Consider the following 22,951-nt stretch of genomic DNA (forward strand, 5'->3'; position numbering starts at 1 on the left):
GCTGCTTTAGAGAGGGTGCAGAAGAGATTTACCAGCATATTGCCTTGTATGGAAGGCATTAGAACATAGAACCAAGAAAATACAGCACAGAACAGGCCCTTCGGCCCACAATGTTGTGGCGAACTGTTGTCCTAGATAAAGAAGAAATCAATCTACACCCCAGCATTCTCTCGTAATCCATGTCCCGATCCAATAGCCGCCTGAGGGTCCCTAATGTTTACGACTCAACTAATTCCACAGGCGGTATATTCCATGCCTCCACTACTCTCTGGGTAAAGAACCTACCTCTGACAACCCCCCCTATATATTCCACCATTCACCTTAAATTTATCCCCCCTTCTAATGTGTTGTTCCACCCGAGGAATACGTCTCTGACTGTCTCCTCTATCTATTCCCCTGATCATCTTATACACCTCTATCAAGTCGCCCCTCGTCCTTCTCCGTTCTAATGAGAAAAGGCGTAGCACGCTCAACCTTTCCTGGTCAGATCTACCCTAAGACCTATCCGGGGCTGTTTAGCACAGGTCTAAATCGCTGGCTTTGAAAGCACAGCAAGGTAGGCCAGCAGCACGATTCAATTCCTGTACCAGCCTCCCCAAACAGGCGCCAGAATGTGGCGACGAGGGGCTTTTCACAGTAATTTCATTTGACGCCTCCTTGTGGAAATAAGACATTTTCATTTCATTTAATTTCTCCATTCCAGGCAACATCCTGTTACATCTCCTTTGCACCTTTTCAAAGCTTGGATATCCTTCCTAAAATGACGCGACCAGAACTGTACACTGTGCTCCAAATGTGACCTTACCAATGTTTTGTACAGCTGCATCATCACCTCACGGCTCTAAAATTCAGTCGCTCTGCTAATGAACGCTAGCACACTATCGGCCTTCTGCACAGCTCCATCCACTTGAGTAGCAACTTTCAAAGATCTATGAACATAGACCCCAAGATCGCTCTGCTCCTCCACATTGCCATGAACAATGCCATTAACCCTGTATTCCGCATTCATATTTGTCCTTCCAAAATGGACAACCTCACACTTTTCAGGGTTAAACTCCATCTGCCACTTCTCAGCCCAGCTCTGCATCCAATCTATGCCTCTTTGCAGCCGAGAACAACCCTGCTCACTATCCACAAATCCACCAATCTTCGTATCGTCTGCAAATGTACTGACCCACCCTTCAACTCCCTCATCCATGTCATTAATGAAAATCACAAACACAGAGGACCCAGAACTCATCCCCGCGGTTCGAAACTGGTAACTGTGCTCCAGGCTGAATATTTGCCATCCACCGCCACTCTCTGACTTCTATTGGTTAGCCAGCTCATTATCCAAGTGGCCAAATTCCCCACTATCTCATGCCTCCTTACTTTCTGCATAAGCCTACCATGGGGAACCTTATGAAATGCCTTACTAAAATCCATGCACACTACATCCACTGCGTTACCTTCATCCACGTGTTGGTCACCTCCTCAACGAATTCAATTCAACTTGTGAGGCAAGATCTACCCATCACAAATCCGCGCTGACTATCCCTAATCAAGCAGTATCCTTCCAGATGCTTAGAAATCCTATCCCTCAGTACTCTTTTCATTAATTTGCCTACCACCGAAGTAGGACCAACTGGCCTGTAATTCCCAGGGTTATCCCGATTCCCTTTTTTGAACAGAGGCACGACATTCGCCACTCGCCAATCCCCTGGTACCACCCCTGTTGACAGTGAGGATGAAAAGATAATTTCCAATGGCTCTGCAATTTCATCTCAGGCCCGGGGGTGTTTTCTATCTTCAAGTTTTTCAAAATGCCCAACACATCTTCTTTCCCAACAAGTATCTCCCCGAGCTTACCAGTCTGTTTCACACTGATCTCTCCAAGAATATAGCCCCTCTCATTCGTAATTACTGAAGAAAAGTACTCGTTGAAGACCTTTCATATCTCTTCAGACTCAATACACAATCTCCCGCTGCTGCCCTTGATCGAACCTACCCTCGCTCTAGTCATTCTCATATTTCTCACATATGTGTAAAAGGCCAGTGGATTTTCCGTGATTCTGCCCACCAAAGATTTTTCATGCCCTCTCTTCGCTCTCCTGATCCCTTTCTTCCGTTCCCTCCTGGCTATCTTGTGTCCCTCCAGTGCCCTGTCTGAACCTTGTTTCCTCAGCCTTACATAAGTATCCTTCTTCTTTTTAAAACAAAATACATTTATTAAAGTTTTTAACACAGTTTTTCTCCCTTACAAACAATAACCACCCCCCCCCCCCCCCCACCGTAACGAAAGAAAAAAGAAACAAGAAATCACGCGGAGCAAGATATATACATGGCAAAGTTCTATGTTTACATAGCTTTGTACACTGGCTCTCTCCCGTACGTGCCAGTTTCCCCGACTCTTCATGTGATCTCTTGCTCATCCACCCCTCCAGGCAGCTCCCCCTCCCCCCCCCCACTCCCCGGACGCCCCCTCTCTCTTCCCCCCCCCCCCCCCCAGGTTGCTTCTGCTGACCGATCTTCCTCTAACGCCCCGCGAGATAGTCTAGGAACGGTTGCCACCGCCTGTAGAACACCTGTGCAGACCCTCTGAAGGCGAACTTAATCCTCTCCAACTTTATGAACCCAGCCATACCGTTTATCCAGGCCTCCACGCTGGGGGGCTTCGCCTCCTTCCACATTAGCAAGATCCGTTGCCGGGCTACTAGGGACGCAAAGGCCAGGATACCGGCCTCTTTCGCCTCCTGCACTCCCGGTTCGTCCACTACTCCGAATATTGCTAGCCCCCAGCTTGGCTTGACCCGGACTTTCACCACTTGAGATATTTTTCCCGCCACTCCTCTCCAGAAACCCTCCAGTGCAGGGCATGACCAAAACATATGGACATGGTTCGTCGGATTCCCGAAGCATCTTCCACATCTGTCCTCTACCCCAAAGAACCTGCTCAACCTCGCCCCCGTCAAGTGAGCTCTGTGAACCACCTTAAATTGTATCAGGCTGAGCCTGGCACACGACGAGGAGGAATTAGCCCTATCCAGGACATCAGCCCACAGACATTCCTCGATCTCCTCCCCCAGTTCAACATCTCATTTACCCTTCAACTCTTCTACCAGCGCTTCCCCCTCTTCTTTCATTTCATGGTGTATTGCCGACAACTTGCCTCCCCGACCCATGCGCCTGAGATCAACCTGTCTTGAATTTCTTGTGCCGGGAGCAACGGGAATTCCCTCACATGTCGCCTCACAAAAGACCTCATCTGCATATATCGAAAGGCATTTCCCGGGGGTAACTCAAACTTCTCCTCCAGTGCCCCTCGGCTCGCAAACATTCCGTCAATGAACAGGTCCCACATTCTTCTGATCCCCGCCCAATGCCAGCTCTGGAACCCCCCGTCCATCTTCCCCCCCGGGGCAAACCGATGGTTACCCCTAATCGGGGACCACAGCGATGCTCCCGTTGCACCCCTGTGCCGTCTCCAATGGCCCCAGATCCTTAGCGTTGCCGCCACCACCGGGGTCGTGGTATACTTTGTCGGCGAAAGCGGAAGCGGTGCCGTCACCAACGCCCCCAGACTTGTTCCTTTGCAGGAAGCCATCTCCATCCTCTTCCATGCCGCCCCCTCTCCCTCTATTACCCACTTGCGGATCATCGACACATTTGCTGCCCAGTAGTAGCTCCCCAGGTTTGGCAGCACCAAGCCTCCTCGGTCCCTACTGCATTCCTGGAACCCTCTCCTTACCCTCGGGGTCTTATTCGCCCACACTAACCCCATAATACTCCTGCCTACTCTCTTAAAAAAGGCCTTAGTGATCACGATGGGAAGGCACTGAAACACAGACAAAAACCTCGGAAGGACCACTTTTTTGACCGATTGCACTCTACCCGCCAGCGAGAGCGGTAGCATGTCCCATCTGTTAAATATGCCTCCATTTGCTCCACCAACCTCGTCAGATTCAGTTTATGTAGGGCTCCCCAACTCCTGGCTATCTGGATCCCCAGATACCGAAAGCTCCCCTCTGCCCTCCTCAGCGGTAGTTTCCCTATCCCTCTTTCTTGGTCCCCCGCCTGTAATAAAATGAGCTCACTCTTCCCTACATTGAGCTTATAGCCCGAAAACTCCCCAAACTCCCTTAGAGTCTGCATGACCTCCCCCATCCCCTCCATTGGATCCGCCACATAGAACAACAGGTCATCCGCGTATTGAAATGATAAAATGAAATGAAAATGAAAATCGCTTATTGTCACAAGTAGGCTTCAAATGAGGTTACTGTGAAAAGCCCCTAGTCGCCACATTCCGGCGCCTATTCGACACCCGATGCTCTTCTCCCCCTCGGACCACCCCCCTCCATTTATTAGACTCCCTCAATGACATGGCCAATGGTTTGATCGCCAATGCGAACAACGGGGGGGGGGGGGGGGCAGGGGCCACCCCTGCCTCATCCCTCGGTACAGCCGAATGTACTCCTACCTCTGCCGGTTCCCCACTACACTGGCCACCGGGGCTCTGTAAAGGAGCTTAACCCAACTGATGAACCCTCCCCCGAACCCAAACCTACGCAGCACCTCCCAGAGGTCCTCGCACTCTACTCGGTCAAAGGCCTTCTCCGCGTCCATAGCTGCCACTATCTCCCCTTCTTCCTCCACCGGTGGCATCATTATCACGTTTAAGAGCCGCCGCACATTGGTGTTTAACTGCCTACCCTTTACAAATCCTGTCTGATCCTCGTGAATCACAGTCCTCGATCCACATGGCCAGCGCCTTTGCCATCAACTTTGCATCCACATTAAGGAGCGAGACCGGCCTGCACGATCCACATTGCAGTGGGTCCTTGTCCCGCTTTAGGATCAAAGAAATTGTCGCTTCCGACATTGTCGGAGGTAGGGTCCACTCCTCTCTTGGCTCGTTAAAGGTCCTCGCTAATAGCGGGGCCAACAAGTCTACGTACTTCCTGTAGAACACCACTGGGAACCCGTCCGGTCCCGGGGCCTTCCCCGCATGCATGCTCCACGAACCCTTGCTCAGGTCCTCCAACCCAATTGGTGCCTCCAGACCAGGGACTTCTTGCTCCTCCACCCTCGGGAATCTCAGCTGGTTTAGGAATCGTCTCATACCCTCTTCCCCCATTTGGGGGCTGGGATCTGTACATCTCTTCACAGAAGGCCTTAAATACCTCATTTATTTTCATCGCACTCCGAACCATGGCTCCCCTTCCATCTTTGACTCCCCCTAATTCCCTCGCTGCGATCCTTTTACGGAGCTGGTGTGCCAGCATCCAACTAGCCTTTTCCCCATATTCATAGGTCGCCCCCTGCGCTTTCCTCCACTGTGTCTCCGCCTTCCCTGTGGTCAACAGGTCAAACTCCGCCTGGAGCCGTCTTTCCCCTAGTAAACTTTCCTCCGGGGCCTCTGCGTATCTCCTGTCCACTCGCAAAATCTCCCCCACTAACCTCTCCCTTTCCATGCCCTCTGTCTTCTCCCTGTGAGCCCTAATGGAGATTAGCTCTCTGCTGACCACCGCCTTCAACGCCTCCCATACCACCCCTACCCGCACCTCCCCGTTGTCGTTGGCCTCCAAGTACCTGTCGATACACCCGCTCACATTCCCACACGCCACCTCGTCCGCCAGCAGTCCAAATCCAGCCGCCAGAGCGGGCGTTGGTCCCTCTCCTCTCCCAGCTCCAGTTCCTCCCAGCGCGGGGCCTGGTCCGAAACGGCTATGGCCGAATACTCCATCCCCTCGACCCTCGGGATGAGCGCCCTGCCCAGAACAAAAAAATCTACCCGGGAGTAGGCTTTGTGTATGTGGGAAAAGAAAGAAAATTCCGTGGCTTGCGGCCTTGCAAACCGCCATGGGTCCTCTCCCCCCACACCCCCCCCCCCCCAACATCTGACCCATAAACCCCCTAAGTACCTTGGCCACCGCCGGCCTCATTCCAGTCCTTGATTTGGAGCGGTCCAGGGCTGGGTCCACTGTATTGAAGTCCCCTCCCATTATCAGGCCTCCTTTCTCCAGGTCCGGAATGCGCACCAACATGCACTTCATGTTTCCTGCATTATCCCAATTCGGGGCGTACACGTTTACCAACACCACCCACGACCCCTGCAGCCTACTGCTCACCATTGCATATCGCCCTCCATTGTCCACCTCAGTAGTCTTGGCCTCAAATGACACCCGCTATCCCTCTAATATTGCCACCCCTCTATTCTTCGCGTCCAGTATCGAGTGGAATACCTGTCCTAGCCATCCCTTTCTTAACCTGACCTGGTCCGACACCTTCAGGTGAGTCTCTTGGAGCATGACCATGTCCGCCTTCAGTCCCTTTAAGTGCGTGAACACTCGAGCCATCTTCACCGGCCCATTCAGCCCCCTCACATTCCATGCTTTCAGCCGGATTGGAGGGTCTCTCACCACCCCCCCCCCCACCCCCCCCCCCCCACCCCCCCCCCCGCCGACTAGCCATCTCCTTTTCTGGGCCAGTCCCATGTCCACGCCTCCCTCACCCTCCAGTCCCCCAGACGGGGGACCCCCGTCCCGACCACCTCTTCTATGTCCCATTCCCTTTCGGCCAGTGCAGCAGCAACCCTTTTCTCCCCCCTTCCCTCCCCCCCTCCCCACCCGCTAGACCACTGTCTAGCTTTATTGCTCCCCCCATGTCACTCCCGTAAGTCAGCTGACACCTGCTGACCCCGGCTACCTCCGCTATCCCATTAACCTCCCCGTGTGGGAATTCCCCCTCCCAACTTTCTTCCCGCACGCGAGAAAAACCAAACCAAACCAAAGCCCGCTCCGTCCCCTCTGGCACAGCTCCTGTCACGGCCTTGTCTCGCTCCCCCAGCCGATGTAACATTTCCTGCGCGTGATTGTGATTGACCCCCTATAGACAACAACCATCACACATCAAACATCAAATATCACCCCCCCCTCACAAACCCTCAGTTAGAGTCCAACTTTTTGGTTTGTATAAATGTCCACGCCTCTTCAGGCGTTTCAAAGCAGTAGTGTTGGCCCTTATATGTGACCCACAGTCGCGCCGGCTGTAGCATTCTGAATTTCACTTCTTTATGGTGCAACACCACTTTGGCCCGGTTGAAACCCGCTCTCCACTTTGCAACCTCCGTGCTCCAGTCCGGGTATATTTGGCTCTCTGCATTGTCCCACTTACTGCTCCGCTCCTTCTTGGCCCATTTCAGGACCCACTCTCTGTCCCTGAACCGATGGAACCTCACCACCATCGCAATTGGCGGCTCATTTGCCCGGTGCCTCCTCGCCAGCACCCGATGTGCCCCGTCCAAACTCCAGCGGCCTCGAAGGGGCCTCCTTGCCCAACATCGCCCCGAGCATCGTGCTCGCGTATGCCCCAGCATCGGCCCCCTCCGCTCCTTCTGGGAGACCCAGGATCCGCAGATTCTTTCTCCTCGACCTGTTCTCCAGGTCTTCGGGTCTTCCCGCCCACCTCCTGTGAAGCAGCTCGTTCTGCTCCACTCTCACCGCCAGGCCCGAGATCTCGTCTTCGTTCTGACCAACTCTTTTTTGTATCTCCTGGATCTGAACCCCGTGGGCCTTCTGGGTGATCCCTAGTCCATCGATTGCCGAAAGCATAGGCGCCAGCATTTCCTTACGCATCTCCTCGCGATGCTCCTCAAAGCAGTGCCTAATAAACTCCTGCAGCTCCACTTTGTCTCTGGCCGCCGCCATTCTATCTTTCTTCCCCAGTCCTTCCCGCTGCTCCAGCTCTTGCAGCTCACCTTTCTCTCTGGTCGCCGCCATAGTGTCTTTTTTCCCCGGATTTTCCCGTGCACCAATGCCACATTTGTGGCCGTTACGCTTCGAGTCCGTTTCATACAGGTTGGAGGGGGCCTCCCTCTTACCTTCCCCACGGTTTAGATTCAAAAAAAGTTCAGTTGGGGCTCTTCTATCGAGCCCGAAAGTCCGTGGGCGCGGGAGCTGCCGAATCGTGCGGCTCAGCTCCGCATTGCAGCACTCGGACGTCCATTCTTCTTCTTCTTAACAAGACATTCAACCTCTCATGTCAACCATGGTTCCCTCACTCGACCATCTCTTCCCTGCATGACAGGGACATACATATTAAGGACACGTAGTTTCATAGAACCAAAGAATTTACAGTTCAGAAGGAGGCCATTCGGCCCATCGAGTCTGAAACGGCTCTTGGAAAGAGCACCCTACCCAAGGGCAACACCTCCCCCTATCCCCATAACCCAGTAACCCCACCCAACACTAAGTATCTGTTCCTTGAACAAGTTCCACATTTCAATTGTGTCCTTCCCTGACAGCCTATGTTCCCAACTTCTGCACTTCAGTTCTTGTCTGACAGCATCGTATTTACCCTTCCCCCAATTGTAAGCCATGCCCTGTTGCACGCACCTATCCCTCTCCATTACTAACCTGAACATCACAGAATTGTAGTCACGATCTCCAAAATGCTCCCCCCCCCACTATAAAGTCCATCTCTTGCCCTCGTTCATTACCAAGTACCAAATCCAATCTGGCGTCCCCTCTGGTCGGACAATCTGCATACTGTGGTAGAAAAGCTTCATGGAAGCACTGCACCAACTCCACCCCATCGAAACTATTTGATCTAAAAATTGTCCACTCAATATTTGGGAAGTTGAAGTCACCGATGACTACTACTCTGTGACTTCTGCACCTTTCCAAAATATGTTTCCCAATCTGTTCCTCCACATCTCTGCTGCTATTTGGGGGCCTAGAGAAAACTCCCAACAAGGTGACTGCTCCATTCCCATTTCTGACTTCAACCCATACAACCTCAGTAGGTAGATCCTCCTCGAACTGCTTTCTGCAGCTGTTATATTATCTCTAATTAATAATACCACCACCTCCACCTCTTTTACCAACCTCCCTAATCTTATTGAACCATCTACAATCAGGAACGTCCAACTACCATTTCTGTCTATCTTCTATCCAGGTTTCCGTGATGGCCACCACATCGTAGACCCAAGTACCGATCCATGCCTTAAGTTCACCCACCTTCTTCCTGATGCTTCTTGCATTGAGGTATACACACTTCGACCCATCTCCGTGCCTGCAAGTATTCTCCTTTGTCAGTGTTACCTTCCCCACTGCCTCACTACATGCTTTGACGTCCTGAGCATCGGCTACCTTAGTTGCTGGACTACAAATCCGTTATCCATTTCCCTGCCAAATTAGTTTAAACCCTACCGAAGATTATTGAAAACCTCCCTCCCAGGATATTGGTGCCTCTCTGGTTCAGATGCAACCCGTCCTGCTTGGACAGGTCCCATCATCCCCAGAATGCGCTCCAATTATCGAAATACCTGAAGCTCTGCCCCCTACATCAGTCCTGCAGCAATGTGGTCAACTGCATTCTCTCGCTAATCCTAGCCTCGCTGTCACATGGCACCGGCAACAAACCAGAGGTAACTACTCTGTCTGTCCTAGCTTTTAACTTCCAACCTAACTCCCTAAACTCGTTTATTACATCCACACCCCTTTTCCTACCTACGTCGTTGGTACTGATGCACGATCAATCACTACTGAAGCGAGATTGTAGCCCATTTGAAGGCTTTAATGAACAAGTAGTTACCCCTGCAGCTCCGGTACAGAATGACTGCTGTGGGTGAAACACAGACTCTTATACTCCGCCTGCTGGGTGGAAACAGCAGGATGTTTCTACCACTCATACTACAGTATAAGATACATCCCACCTAGGGACCGTGATACCCCAAATATAGCCTACCACAGGTACCAATGTGCACCACGACTTCTGGCTGCTCACCCTCATCCTTAAGGATCCTGAGGAGACGATCCACGACGTCATGGACCCGGCCACTTGGGCGGCAGCAAACCATCCGAGAGTCTCGCGCGTGACCACAGAACCGCCGATCTGTACCTCTAACTATTGAGTCCCCAATAACTAGTGCTCTCTTAGTCTCCCCCTTCCCTTCTGTGCCCCAGAGCCGTACTTCGTGCTAGACACCCGGTCACTGCAGCCTTCCCCTGCGAGGTAATCCCCCCAACAGTATCCAAAGTGGTATAATTATTGTTGAGAGGAACAACCACAGGGGATCCCTGCACTGCCTGTTTCCTCCTCTTCCCACCTCTAACTGTTACCCAGCCACATTTGTTCTAACTATGTCCCTGTAGCTTCTATCTATCAACCCCTCTGCTTCCCGAATGATGCTCAGTTCATTGAGCTCCAGCTCCAAATCCCTATCACGGTCTGTGAGGAGCTGGAGATGGCTGCACGTTACGCAGGTGTGATCAGCAAGGCCACCGGTGGTCTCCCTTACCTCGAATATTCTGCAACAGGAACATTCCACTACCGTAGCTGCCATCACCACTACTTAGTCTCCCATTAAAAAAGAAAAAAAAAGTAAGTAGTTTACCTGCTCACAGCACTGAGTCTTTCTTTTCGCTTAGAGGAGGAGGGAGGGTGAGAGACACTACACGTGTAGTGTCTGGGATTTCCTCGCCGTTCAAATTTATTGGGTAATATAACCTTCCCAGATCTCCCATTCCGACTTCCGGTTTCCTGCTCCGAAAAAGGCAGTTAAGAACCAAAAACTCAGCTTACCTGCCAGATCTCCCCTCCAAGAATCGCTCCCCTCTCTGCCCGCTACGCTGGAAGAATGAGGCCGAAACCTCGGAGGTAAGTGCGTTTTTAAAGAAAATACAATCCTTCCTAGGTCTCCCCACGGCCGACTTCCGGTTTCCTGCTCCGAAAAAGTAAGCTAAAAATCAAAAACACAGCTTACCTTCCTGCTCTCCCCTCCAAGAATCGCTCCCCTCTCTGCCCGCTCCGCTGCAAGAATTGGCTATGAGGAGAGGTTGAATAAACTCGGTTTGTTCTCGCTGGACAGACAATGGTTGAGGGGCGACCTGATAGAGGGCTGCAAAATTATGAGGGGCAGAGACAGGGTGGATAGTCAGAGACTTTTTTCCCCAGGGTAGAGGGGTGAATTACTAGAGGGCACAGGTTTAAGGTGCGACGGACCAGGTTTAGAGGAGATGGAAGAGGCATATTTTTTACACAGAGTGTAGTGGTGCCTGGAACTCGCTGCCAGAGGAGGTGGTGGAATCAGGGATGATAGTGATGTTTAACGTGCATCTAGACAAACACATGCATAGGATAGGAATATAGGGATATGGATACTGGAAGCGAAGAAGATTTTTGTTTAGACGTGGAGCATGGTTGGTGCAGGTTTTGAGGAGGGGTGGGGGCCGGGGTGAACGGCCTGTTCCTGTGCTGTACATTTCTTTGTTCTTTGTATGCCCCCTAGTAATTGACCCCTGTGTGCTGGGAATCGTCTCTGACTATCCACTCTGTCTATGCCTCTATTAATTTTGTCGACCTCTATCAGGTCGCCCCTCAACCTCCGTCGTTCCAGTGAGAACAAACCGAGTTTGTTCAACCGCTCCTCATATCTAATGCCCTCCATACCAGACAACATCCTGGTAAATCTCTTCTGCACCCTCTCAAAAGCCTCCACATCCTTTTGGTAGTGTGGCGAACAAAGTTGAACACTATACTCCAAGTGTGGCCTAACTAAGGTTCTAATAAGCTGAAAAATGACTTGCCAATTTTTACACTCAATGCACCGGCCAATGAAGGCAAGCATGTCGTATGCCTTCTTGACAACCTTCTCCACTTGTGTTGCACCGTTCAGTGAACTGCTGACCTGTACACCGAGATCTCTCTGACTGTTAATACGATTGAGGGTTCTCCCATTCAAGTCTGTTCCATAGCTGTATGAGACCTTCCAAAATGCATTACCTCACATTTGTCCGGATTAAAAGCCATCTGCCATCTCTCCGACAAAGTCTCCAAATGATCACAATCCTGCTATATCCTCTGGTAGTCCTTACCATTATCAGCAATTCTACCAACCTTCGTTTCGTCGGCAAACCTACTCATAAGCGGTTAGTCGCCAGATCTTCAATATGCCATTTATTCACGTTGTATGATGAGGCCGAAACAGGGTTTGCAATCAATTTTTCATCTCAGCAACAAAACAGAACTACGGAGACACATGCTTTTCTATTCTTGTGATTTGTTTGCGAGAAAACGGTTCCCAACCATGCACACTCTGATATCAGAAAAACGCAGTTGGTTTTGAGTTCAGCGTTTTAACCGCTAAAAAAGGAATCTTTTAATAGCACGGATTACCCTCTCGTGGTCAAATAAATAACTACCAATTCTATGTGCAAATAGAATCGCAACAAAGGAATCATTGTACTCGCAATGCAGGTTGCCTATCACAGTCAAAAGCAACACAGAGGATCGGCAATAGATGTTGGATATTTTTCAAAGCCGAGCCGTCGAACATGCAGATTGCTAATGACAGGGGTCGCCGAGAAACACCATACCACAATTTCCCGCTCCAACTCACACACATTCCTGTCTTACAAATATACTCACTTTACCCATTCTCATTGGATCAAAATGAAGGAAGGGTCTTCCTGGTAAGGCTGAGCGGAAGGTCCGGAATATTTTATCGGCCATTCAAGGGACTTTTACTTCGCTGGCTTAGCAAAAAGTTATTGCTATCACTGATTGTCATTGCCGAGTGGCTGGTCTGTTATCGCTCCTGTATTGGTGTAGTGCAAATATTATACGTCAGCTTTCGCTGCTGTTACGGAGGAATTTCAACGTTATCGCAGTAATAGTAATGGAACAGCGATATAAATGTCCAAGTTATAACGTGAATGACTTCGTGGGGACTATGCAGAGAGTGGAGTTCTCAAATATCTGCTGCTATTGTCTTGCTGTGGGCGTAGTTTCTTTGATTTGTAAGGCGATGTCGATGCATTTTGGCGAGTTTGTGCACGTCATCTTGCAGCTGATACACACTGTTGCGAATGTGGATGTCGGTGTAGGAAATGCTTCTTTGTCGATTGGATGCCCATCAACTGAAATACATTTTCCTGTCTGGTACCAATCATTGTGCATATTGTTAAATATTCAAGCATTCATACTCTGAGAGATTATCACAGGACATTCCAGATGTGCGCCTTGCAGATTGTGTATATGCTTTGAAGACTGATAGCTTGAGCTAATCGCTGCTGTGTTTCGAGTCAATGCCTGTAGTCAACGTGTTTACCTCGATACGGCAGATACAACTCTGGTCATATAGAAGCCACTCAGTGGCAACTTCCCAGATAAACTGACATGTTTGGCATTGTTACTGACATCCCTCCCAACGTTACAGATGAATGGAATATATTTCACTAACCTTTATCTTTGCAGATTTCCTTCAATTTCTGGAGTTCTGAGGACAGAAGCGCAAGTAACAGTTGAACAGATGGTATGCAGTACCCGACATGAAATAGCTCACATTGTACTTCGTCTAATATTAAGGTCCAAAAAGAATTCGTCGCAGTTCAATTTAAATAGATAAATATCATGTTCAGTTTGATTTTACCCAAATCTTTTTCTTCCAAATCTTTTTCTAAAATATGAAGACATAAAGATCATTTCGAGTATAAGTAATGAAGTGCCACGTATACAATGTCTTAGTTAAGCAGTGAAGCCACTGAAAACAAAACAAATACAACTTTTAGACCAATCAAGGATCTGCATTCAAAGCAAACGTCTGCAGATAGGGAATAGGAAAAACTCACAAAGATGGCGCCGGAGCGAGGCGACTCTCTGCGAGCTCTCCCAAACAGATCCGCTTTTTACTTCACCTATACTTGTTCTAATCTTTTAAAAATTACCTCTAAAACTAACATTATTACTAACCTCTCTCTCTTATCTTCTCTTGCATGCTTGAACATCCTCCGAGGCTCGTGGGGACCATCTGACCCGACCAGACCTGACCTCCGCGGCCTGGAAGAAGATCGGGCTCAAACCGGAAGTGAAGCCCCGACCTCGATTTGGAGCCGACCCGGACCTCGGTGCTCCCAACTCGGCCTAACTACCGACGCCAGTTCCGGATCGCCTTGCACAGTCCCCGGAGCTCCCGAACCGACCCCCGACTGCAAGACACGGCACAACGCGACCCCCAGAGACTCGCCCAGCGACCCGACCCGGAGAGTCCCTCCCAATAACCCAACCTACCTGGTGATGGAAGAAAGAAAATTCCACCTGGAGGCTCGACCGGGCCTACTTCAAAATCCGACCCCAGGATCGCCCAGGGAAGGACCAGACCACGGGACCCAGCCCAACCTGCCTCAGGAACCCCCTTCCCACGACGCAGGACCCCCGAAACGGCGGGGGCCTCGTTCGAGGACCCGAACGCGCTGTAAGGTATTCCCGCGCCCGCAGAGCGCCGGATCCCATGCGGATCGCAAACATGCCCCACTAGCGACCACTCTACCTCAACCAGTGCCTGGGACCCTGCCAGACACAACCCCAGATACGTAAACAGCGCCCTGGTCCCCGCCAGACGCAACCACCTGCCTTCCACAAGAGCTGACATCTGCCATCGGATCCCAGGATCATCCAGCAGCAGCCACCGACCGAGGAAGCGAGGGCAACACGGCGGTCTGCAGGTTAGACTGAAGCAACGTGGTTTCAAGACCCCTCTTCCCAGCATACTCCTGGCAAACGTCCAAGCGATCGAAAACAAGCTGAATAAACTTAACGCCAGACTTACCTCTCAGAGGGAAGTAAGAGACTGCTGTGCGATCTGTTTCACAGAAACATGGCTCACCCCCATCTCACCGGACTGTGCCATACAACCTGAAGGCTTCTCAATTCACCGGGCGGACCGCACGGCATCATCAGGCAAAGTGAGGGGTGAAGGGGTTTGCCTCCTCATCAACTCCTCCTGGTGCTTGGATGTGGCGACTCTGGCGACCTACTGCTCCCCAGAACTGGGATACCTGACAGTGAAGTACCACCCATATTATCTTCCACGTGAGTTCACTTCAGCTATTATCACAGCGGGCTACATCCCACCCCAGGCAGTTGTGAGGAAGGCGCTGGACGAACTATACACAGTAATAAACAACTCCGAAACAGCCTTGTTCATCGTGGCCGGTGACTTCCACAAGGCCAACCTCAAGAGTGCACCGCCAAAATTCCACCAACACAGCTCCTGTCCAACCAGAGGCGACACCACTCTTGACCACTGCTATTCAAAAATCAAGGGCGCCTACCATTCCATCCCCCAACCGCACTTTGGGAAATCAGATCAGAAGACGGTGCTCCTTCTCCCGTCATACAAGCAGAAACTCAATTGGGAGAATCCAGCTAAGAAGGTTGTGCAGTGCTGGTCCGAGGAGACAGAAGAGCTCTTCCGTAACTGCTTAGAAACAGTGGACAGGTCCATATTTAAGAACTCAGCGGCCAACTTAAATGAGTATGCCACCAGCATCACAGACTTCATCGGCAAATCTGTGGACGACTGCGTGCCAAAGAAAGCAGTACGTGCGTTTTCCAACCGGAAACCATGGCTCAATCGCGAGATTGACTGCCTACTGAAGGACAGATCTGAGGCATTCAAGGCAGACGACCCTGACCTATAAACGAAATCCAGGTACAACCTCCGCAAAGCCATCCGAGATGCCAAGAGAGAATATCAAACCAAGCTAGAGTCACAGACAGACTCTCGGCGGTTGTGGCAAGGACTAAACAACATAACGGGCTATAAAGAGAAGCCGAACAGTATCTCTGGCAGCAGCGCACCCCTCCCCGATGAACTCAGTGCATTCTATGCTCGGTTCGAGCAAGTAACCAACAATCCGCTGGCTACTGCCCCAGCAGCCCATAATTCACCAATACCCACCAACACAGCTTCCGCAGTCAGATTGGCCTTCCTGAAAGTGAACCCTCGGAAGGCGACGGGCCCAGACGGGATACCTGGTTCTGCACTCAGAGCCTGCGCGGACCAGCTTGCAGAGGTATTCACGGACATCTTTAACCTGTCCCAACTCCTCTCCAAGGTCCCCACCTGCTTCAAGAAGACCACCATCATAACGGTACCAAAGAAGAACCAGGCAACGTGCCTCAATGACTACCGACCAGTGGCCCTGACATCAGTCGTACTGAAGTGCTTCGAGAGGTTGATCATGAAGCGCATCACCTCCTTTCTCCCAGAACGCCTTGATCCACTGCAATTCGCATACCACTGCAACCGGTCCACATCAGACTCCATTTCCCTGGCCCTACACTCACCCCTACAGCATCTCGAAAACAAGGACTCCTACATTAGACTGCTATTAGTTGACGAAAGCTCCGCCTTCAACACCACAATCCCAGCCAAGCTCATATCAAAGCTCCAAAACCTAGGGCTTGACTCGCCACTCTGCAACTGGATCCTCGATTTTCTGACCAACAGACCACAATCAGTAAGAATGAACAACAACACCTCCTCCACAATAGTCCTCAACACTGGCGCCCCACAAGGCTGCGTACTTAGCCCCCTACTCTACTACCTGTACACACACGACTGCATGGCATAACTTGTTTCCAACTCCATCTACAAGTTTGCTGATGATACGACCATAGTGGGCCGGATCTCGAATAACGATCAGTCCAAATACAGGAGGGAGATAGAGGACCTTGTGGAGTGGTGTAGTGACAACAATCTCTCCCTCAATGCCAGCAAATCTAAAGACCTGGTAAATGACTAAAGGACGCAATGTACTGTACACGCCCTTGTCAGCATCAACGGGGCCGAGATGGTGATGGTTAGCAGTTTCAAATTCCTAGGGGTGCACATCTCCAAAAATATGTCGTGGTCCACCCACGTCGACGCTACCACCAAGAAAGCACAACAGCGCCTATACTTCCTCAGGAAACTAAGGAAATTCGGCATGTCCACATTGATCCTTACCAACTTTTACAGATGCACCACAGAAAGCATCCTATCGGGCTGCACCACAGCCTGATATGGCAACTGCTCGGCCCAGGACCGCAAGAAACTTCAGAGAGTCGTGAGCACCGTCCAGTCCATCACACTAACCTGCCTCCCATCCATTGATTCCATCTGCACCTCCCGCTGCCTGGGGAAAGCGGGCAGCATAATCAAAGATCCCTCCCACCCGGCTTACTCACTCTTCCAACTTCTTCCATCGGGCAGGAGATACAGAAGTCAGACAACACGCACGAAAAGACTCAAAAACAGCTTCTTCACCACTGTCACCAGACTCCTAAATGACCCTCTTAATGACTGACCTCAGTAACACTACACCCCTGTATGCTTCATCCGCTGCCAGCGCTTATGTAGTTACATTGTATACCTTGTGTTGCCCTATTATGTATTTTATTTTATTCCCTTTTCTTCTCATGTACTTAATGATCTGTTGAGGTGCTTACAGAAATATATTTTTACCTGTACCTCGGTACACGTGACAATAAACAAATCCAATCCAATCCAATCTAATACTTAATCTTTAATGGACAGTTTTGCTATCTGAATGCCTTGGATAAAACATGTTAACTTATATTCAGAGTTCGATGTCATATATGGATATCAATGAGAGAAATAAAACGTGCAGCATCCTACCATCTGTCAGTCATATCCATTCTTTCAACGAGATCAGGAATTTTGTGAATTCTTCCCGTCTTCAAACAGAAAATAGCCGGTGGCGTGTTCTGCGCAATTCTCGTGATGATCCATTTCGCTTAGATTTTTGCATCGACACTGGCATCTTTCCGAGAAATTAACATATACTGAAGATACTGTGCACAGATTAGCGCCTCTTTTACGAGTTTGAGACAATCCTTGGATTAGTGGGGAATATTTGACCGTACTCTTGCCTCTTTCGGCCAGAGATAATGCGGTGAACGAGCCATGAGCTCCAAAAACGAAGATTAGATTGCACTTGCAGGTATCTGTACAATCCTCATTTCGGCAGAACTTCGTTCGGAGGCACATTCGCGACATAGGCGACACTTGTCCACAAAAATATTCCTTCAATGTGCGGTTTACGGTACAAACCTATAATCGAAATGTCCCAAAACTATCCAGAAGCGCCGGGCAATGTGCCAAAAGGATTTACATGCTGAAAGGAAAATGTAACTGCTCGCATTACGAAAATGCTACAAGCTGTTTACTTTGGATAACCGGTTGAATATATGTGTTATAAATGAAAACATCGAGCGGGGAACAGCCAGAAAGTTACTACTATAGTTAACAGAATAATATACCGACCCGTGTAAAATAGATTAAACGCCCTTTCTTTCAGAACTTTTGTGAAGACGGTGGGAAATAGTAATAGTAATCAATATCGATTGCATCGTCGATAATACTGACTTTAGATTTGTAATTATTCAATGAATTTATTATTATTAAATTTCATTGGCATAGATGTCTGGAATTCAAGCCTGGCGATCTCCCAGCCACGCCGCAATCTGCAGCCAGCTCTAGCCACCCCGATCTCGAAGTATTTCAGGTGTTACTTACTGCACTTTGCTTGAAGCACTTCAAGTTCTAGGTGAGAGTAAAATACTGTCAGATCTCAATTGGTTAGTCATAAGATTATGACTCAACGCGGTCATAATTACCATTATCTGTGGGTGGGAATAGATCCGCGCCTTAATCATAGGTGTGTCGCATTGTTCAGACGGCTGAATCAATTGTTCATGAGGACATTGAATGTATGATAATTTTTCCGAAGCTCCAGGTATTATTAGAATATTATTCCGAGGAAATGTTCGATTAAAACCACTTATTCTAGAATATTGGCTAATAAACTACCAAGAGACCAAAAGTTTGCAATTGGCAGCCTTTGTTAACTTCATCACGTCCACAGTTGTCACATGTCCTATCACTGTCAGGTCACTGTCACTCCTTATTTCGTTGTGCTGATTGTCCCATACTGACTTCAGGACGAGTATCATAAGATACTTCCTCTACGTTTTTACGTAGCCTTAACTTTATGATATATCTTCCCCGCTGGGATCAACGGTCCTCTCCCAATCATGATCCTGGTGGACCTTTGCTTTCTTTGGCTCAGATCGCACACACTCTACCTAATGTATGCTTTCTCTACACGAAGCTGGTTCATGAAATTATTATTCTGAGATGGTGAAGAAGTGAAACTTTCACTTCATTTGAAGGTTCATTACAATTCCATGCGTTTCAGGAACACAGCTGGAGTGGCACGGGAGGAGGGCGAGATATGGTATGTGCTGCGATAGCGACAGCTTTATTTCATGTAAGAATTATTCTTGATGAGGTACCATGATTTGTTATATTCATGTAGAATGGTGGGCTGAAAGAACGATTTCGGCTTTGGTGCTACTGTGCCCAATCCGTTCAACCTGAAGATTCACACCTTACTCAACAAAGAAGAGAACAATAGAGCACAGGAACATACACTTTGGCCCTTCAGGCATGCGCCGATCACGGTAACTGCTTAAAGTCAGACCGTGTGTACTTACAGACTCTGTATCCTTCCAGTCCCAGCATATCCATGTATTTGCCCATATGCCCCATAAATATGACCGTAAGACCATACGACACAGAAGCAGAATTAGGCCACTTGGCCGATCGTGTCTGCTCCGCCATTCAATCGTGGCTGATATTTTCTCATCCCCATTCTCCTGACGTCTCCCCGTAACTCCTGATCCCCTTATCAATCAATAACCTATCCATCTCTGTCTTAAAGACACTCAGTGAATTGGTCTCCCTACCCTTCAGCAGCAAAGAGTTCCACAGATTCACCACCCTCTGGCTGAAAATATTCCTCATTTTCTCTGTTTTAAAGGATCGTCCCTTTAATCTTAGATGGTGTACTCTGGTTCTAATGTTTCCTACAAGTGAAACATCCTCTCCACGCCCACTCTATCCAGGGCTCGCAATATCGTGTACGTTTCAATAATATGCCCTCTCATCCTTCTAAACATTAACGAGTATAGGCCCAGAGTCCTCAAACGGTCCTCATACGACTCGTAGTTCCAGGGATCATTCGTATGAACCTCCTCTGGACCCTTTCCAAGGCCAGCACATCCTTCCTTAGATATGGGCCCTTAAACTGCTCACAATACTCCAAATGGGGTCTGACCGGCGCCTTATGCAGCTTCAGAAGTGCATCCCTGTTCTTGTATTCTCGCCCTCTTGACATGAATGCTAACATTGCATTTGCCTTCTTAACTGCCGACTGAACCTGCACATTAGCCTTTAGAGAATCGTGAACAAAGACTCCCAAGACCCTTTGTGCTTCTGCTTTCAGAAGCATTTTTCCATTTACAAAATTGTCGTTGCCTAGATTCCTCCTTCGAAAGTGCATAACCACAACGTTTCCACATTGTATTTAATTTGCCACTTCAGTTCCCACAGTCCTAGCTTTTCCACGTCATTCTGCAGCCCGCTTCCTTCCTCAACACTACCTGTCCCTGTACAGATCTTGTTATCATCTGCAAACTCAGCAACAGTGCCGTCAGAAACTTCTTCCAGATCATTAATGCATAGTGTAAAAAGATGTGGTCCCAACACAGACTCTAGAGGCACACCACGAGTCACCGGCTGCCATCCTGAAAAGTACCACTTTATCCCCACTCTTTGCCCTCTGCCTTGTCAGCCTATCCTCTTTCCGTGCCAGGATCTTTCCCTTAACACCATGGGCTTTTAACTTATTTAACAGTCTCCTGTACGGCACATTGTCAAAGGCCTTCTGGAAATCCAAATACATCAGGTCCACTGTTTCTCCTTTGTCTAACTTGCTTGTTACCTCCTCAAAGAATTCTAACAGATTTGTCTTTCACGACCTATCTATACGGGCAGCACGGTAGCCTTGTGGATAGCACAATTGCTTCACAGCTCCAGGGTCCCAGGTTCGATTCCGGCTTGGGTCACTGTCTGTGCGGAGTCTGCACATCCTCCCCGTGTGTGCGTGGGTTTCCTCCGGGTGCTCTGGTTTCCTCCCAGAGTCCAAAGATGTGCAGGTTAGGTGGATTGGCCATGATAAATTGCCCTCAGTGTCCACAATTGCCCTTAGTGTTGGGTGGGGTTACTGGGTTATGGGGATAGGTTGGCGGTGTTGACCTTGGGTAGGGTGCTCTTTCCAAGAGCCAGTGCAGACTCGATGGGCCGAATGGCCTCCTTCTGCACTGTAAATTCTATGATAATCTATGATAATCTTTGACAAAGCCATGCTGACTCAGTCCTATTTTACCATGCACATCCAAGTGATTCACGCTCTTATCGTTAATAACAGACAGTAAAATCTTACCAATGTCCGAAGTCAGGCTAACGGACCTATCATTTCCCGCCTCCTGCTTCCCTCCATTCTTTTTTTTTAGAAATGTTTTTATTGTGATTTGAACAAAGTGTATTTGCCGTTATGTCCACAGAGTAAGAAATATATATCTATATATATACATATATAGAAGAAAAATGGCACACCCAACCATACCAAAACGTTAATGTAAGAAAAACATATATAAAATAGAATAACTGGAAGGGTATTGTACACCAGCTCAACAGCAGCAACTTTGTACAACTGGCAAAAGTCATTCCAACACTTAAGTAGGCGACTGTGTGTGTGTGTGTGTGTATGTGTGTGTGTGTGTGTGTGTGCGTGGGGGAGGGAGGGGGGAGGAGGGGAGCCGGTGAAGACTGGGAAGGTAAATATACATTTGGGTGCCGGAGAAACAATTACAGTGGGCAATACTGGAGTGGGTTGGCGTTGTCAATTGCTTCTCCCGGACGGATCTCGCTGCCATTGTCGTCTCACGCTCACCTCTGCTTCAGTCGTTCCTACTGTCTTTCGTCTGTATTCTCCTTGTTCTCTGTTCCTGGAGATGTCAAGTTTGTTGTCGTATCCCGTGCGTTCATTCTGGTATGCCATTTCCCTGCCTCCACCCCCCCCCACCTCCCTGGTTCTCCTCTCTTGTTCCCTGTCCGTTTCATCTCCCCACCCTCTCCCCCCTCCTGTGGTTCGCTGTCCATTCCTGTTTGGTCGACCTGCCCCCCCCCCATCTCCCGGTCTATCTCTCCCTTTCATGCTTTGGCCACTTTACTCTGATTCTCGGCTATCTGGCTATTCGTCTGCTTGTTCGTGGGCCATAAACAGGTCCCGGAAAAATTGGGTGAATGGCTCCCACATTCCAGGACCTTCTTTGGGATGCTAGCATCCCCCCGCCCCCTCATACGAACGCCATGATTAGTTTGTCGACTTCTTTGAATAAGGCCTTGGGCATAATGGATCGGAATGGATCTAAGTAAGAAGAGGTACCAGTGTAGCACGTTCATTTTGCTAGTCTGGACGCTCGCCACGAGGGAGAGTGGGAGTGTGCTCCATCTTTGCAGGTCCTTTTTTGCTTCCTCCGTCAGACTGGTGAGGTTTCATTTGTGGATGCCTTTCCAGTCATGGGCTATTTGGATCCCCAGGTAGTGGAATTTGTGTCGGGCTTGTTTAAACGGCTGTCCCGTCGGGCTGCCCGCCACCCCCTACTTGTCGGTGTGCCGGAAGATCTCGCTTTTGCTCATGTTGAGTTTGTTGCCCAAGAAGCGCTCATTAAGAAGCGCGATGATTCCGTCCATGCTGGTTTGTGGGACAGAAATATAGAGGAGCAGGTCAGGTCACGTCCGAAATGTAGAGGAGCAGATCACCGGCATAGAGTGAGACTCTGTGCTCTCTGCCGCCCCTTCGGATCCCTGCCCAACTTTTAGCTGCTCTGAGCACGATTGCTAATGGTTCGATCGCTGGAGCGAACAGCAGCGGGGACAGTGAGCATCCTTCTCTGGTGCCACTGTGCTGCTGGAAGTATTGGGAGTTGGTGTTGCTTATCCGTACGCTCCCCATGGGAGCATTATGTAGGAGCTTTACTCAGGAGGCGAATCCTGTTGCAAGCACGAATCGCTCCAATACCTCTCTGAGGTGTTTCCATTCGACTCTGTCGAACGCCTTTTCTGAGTCCAGGGAGACAATCACCTCTGGGGTTCTCTACCCGGAGGGGGGTCATGATCAGGTTCAGCAGACGTCTGATGATCGAGGTAAGCTGCCTACCTTATACAAAACCCGTCCGGTCCTCTGCGAAAACCTCTGGTACAGAGTCTTCTCGCGTT

The sequence above is a fragment of the Scyliorhinus torazame genome, chromosome 12, assembly GCF_047496885.1.
Source record: "Scyliorhinus torazame isolate Kashiwa2021f chromosome 12, sScyTor2.1, whole genome shotgun sequence".
Classification (NCBI taxonomy): Eukaryota; Metazoa; Chordata; class Chondrichthyes; order Carcharhiniformes; family Scyliorhinidae; genus Scyliorhinus; species Scyliorhinus torazame.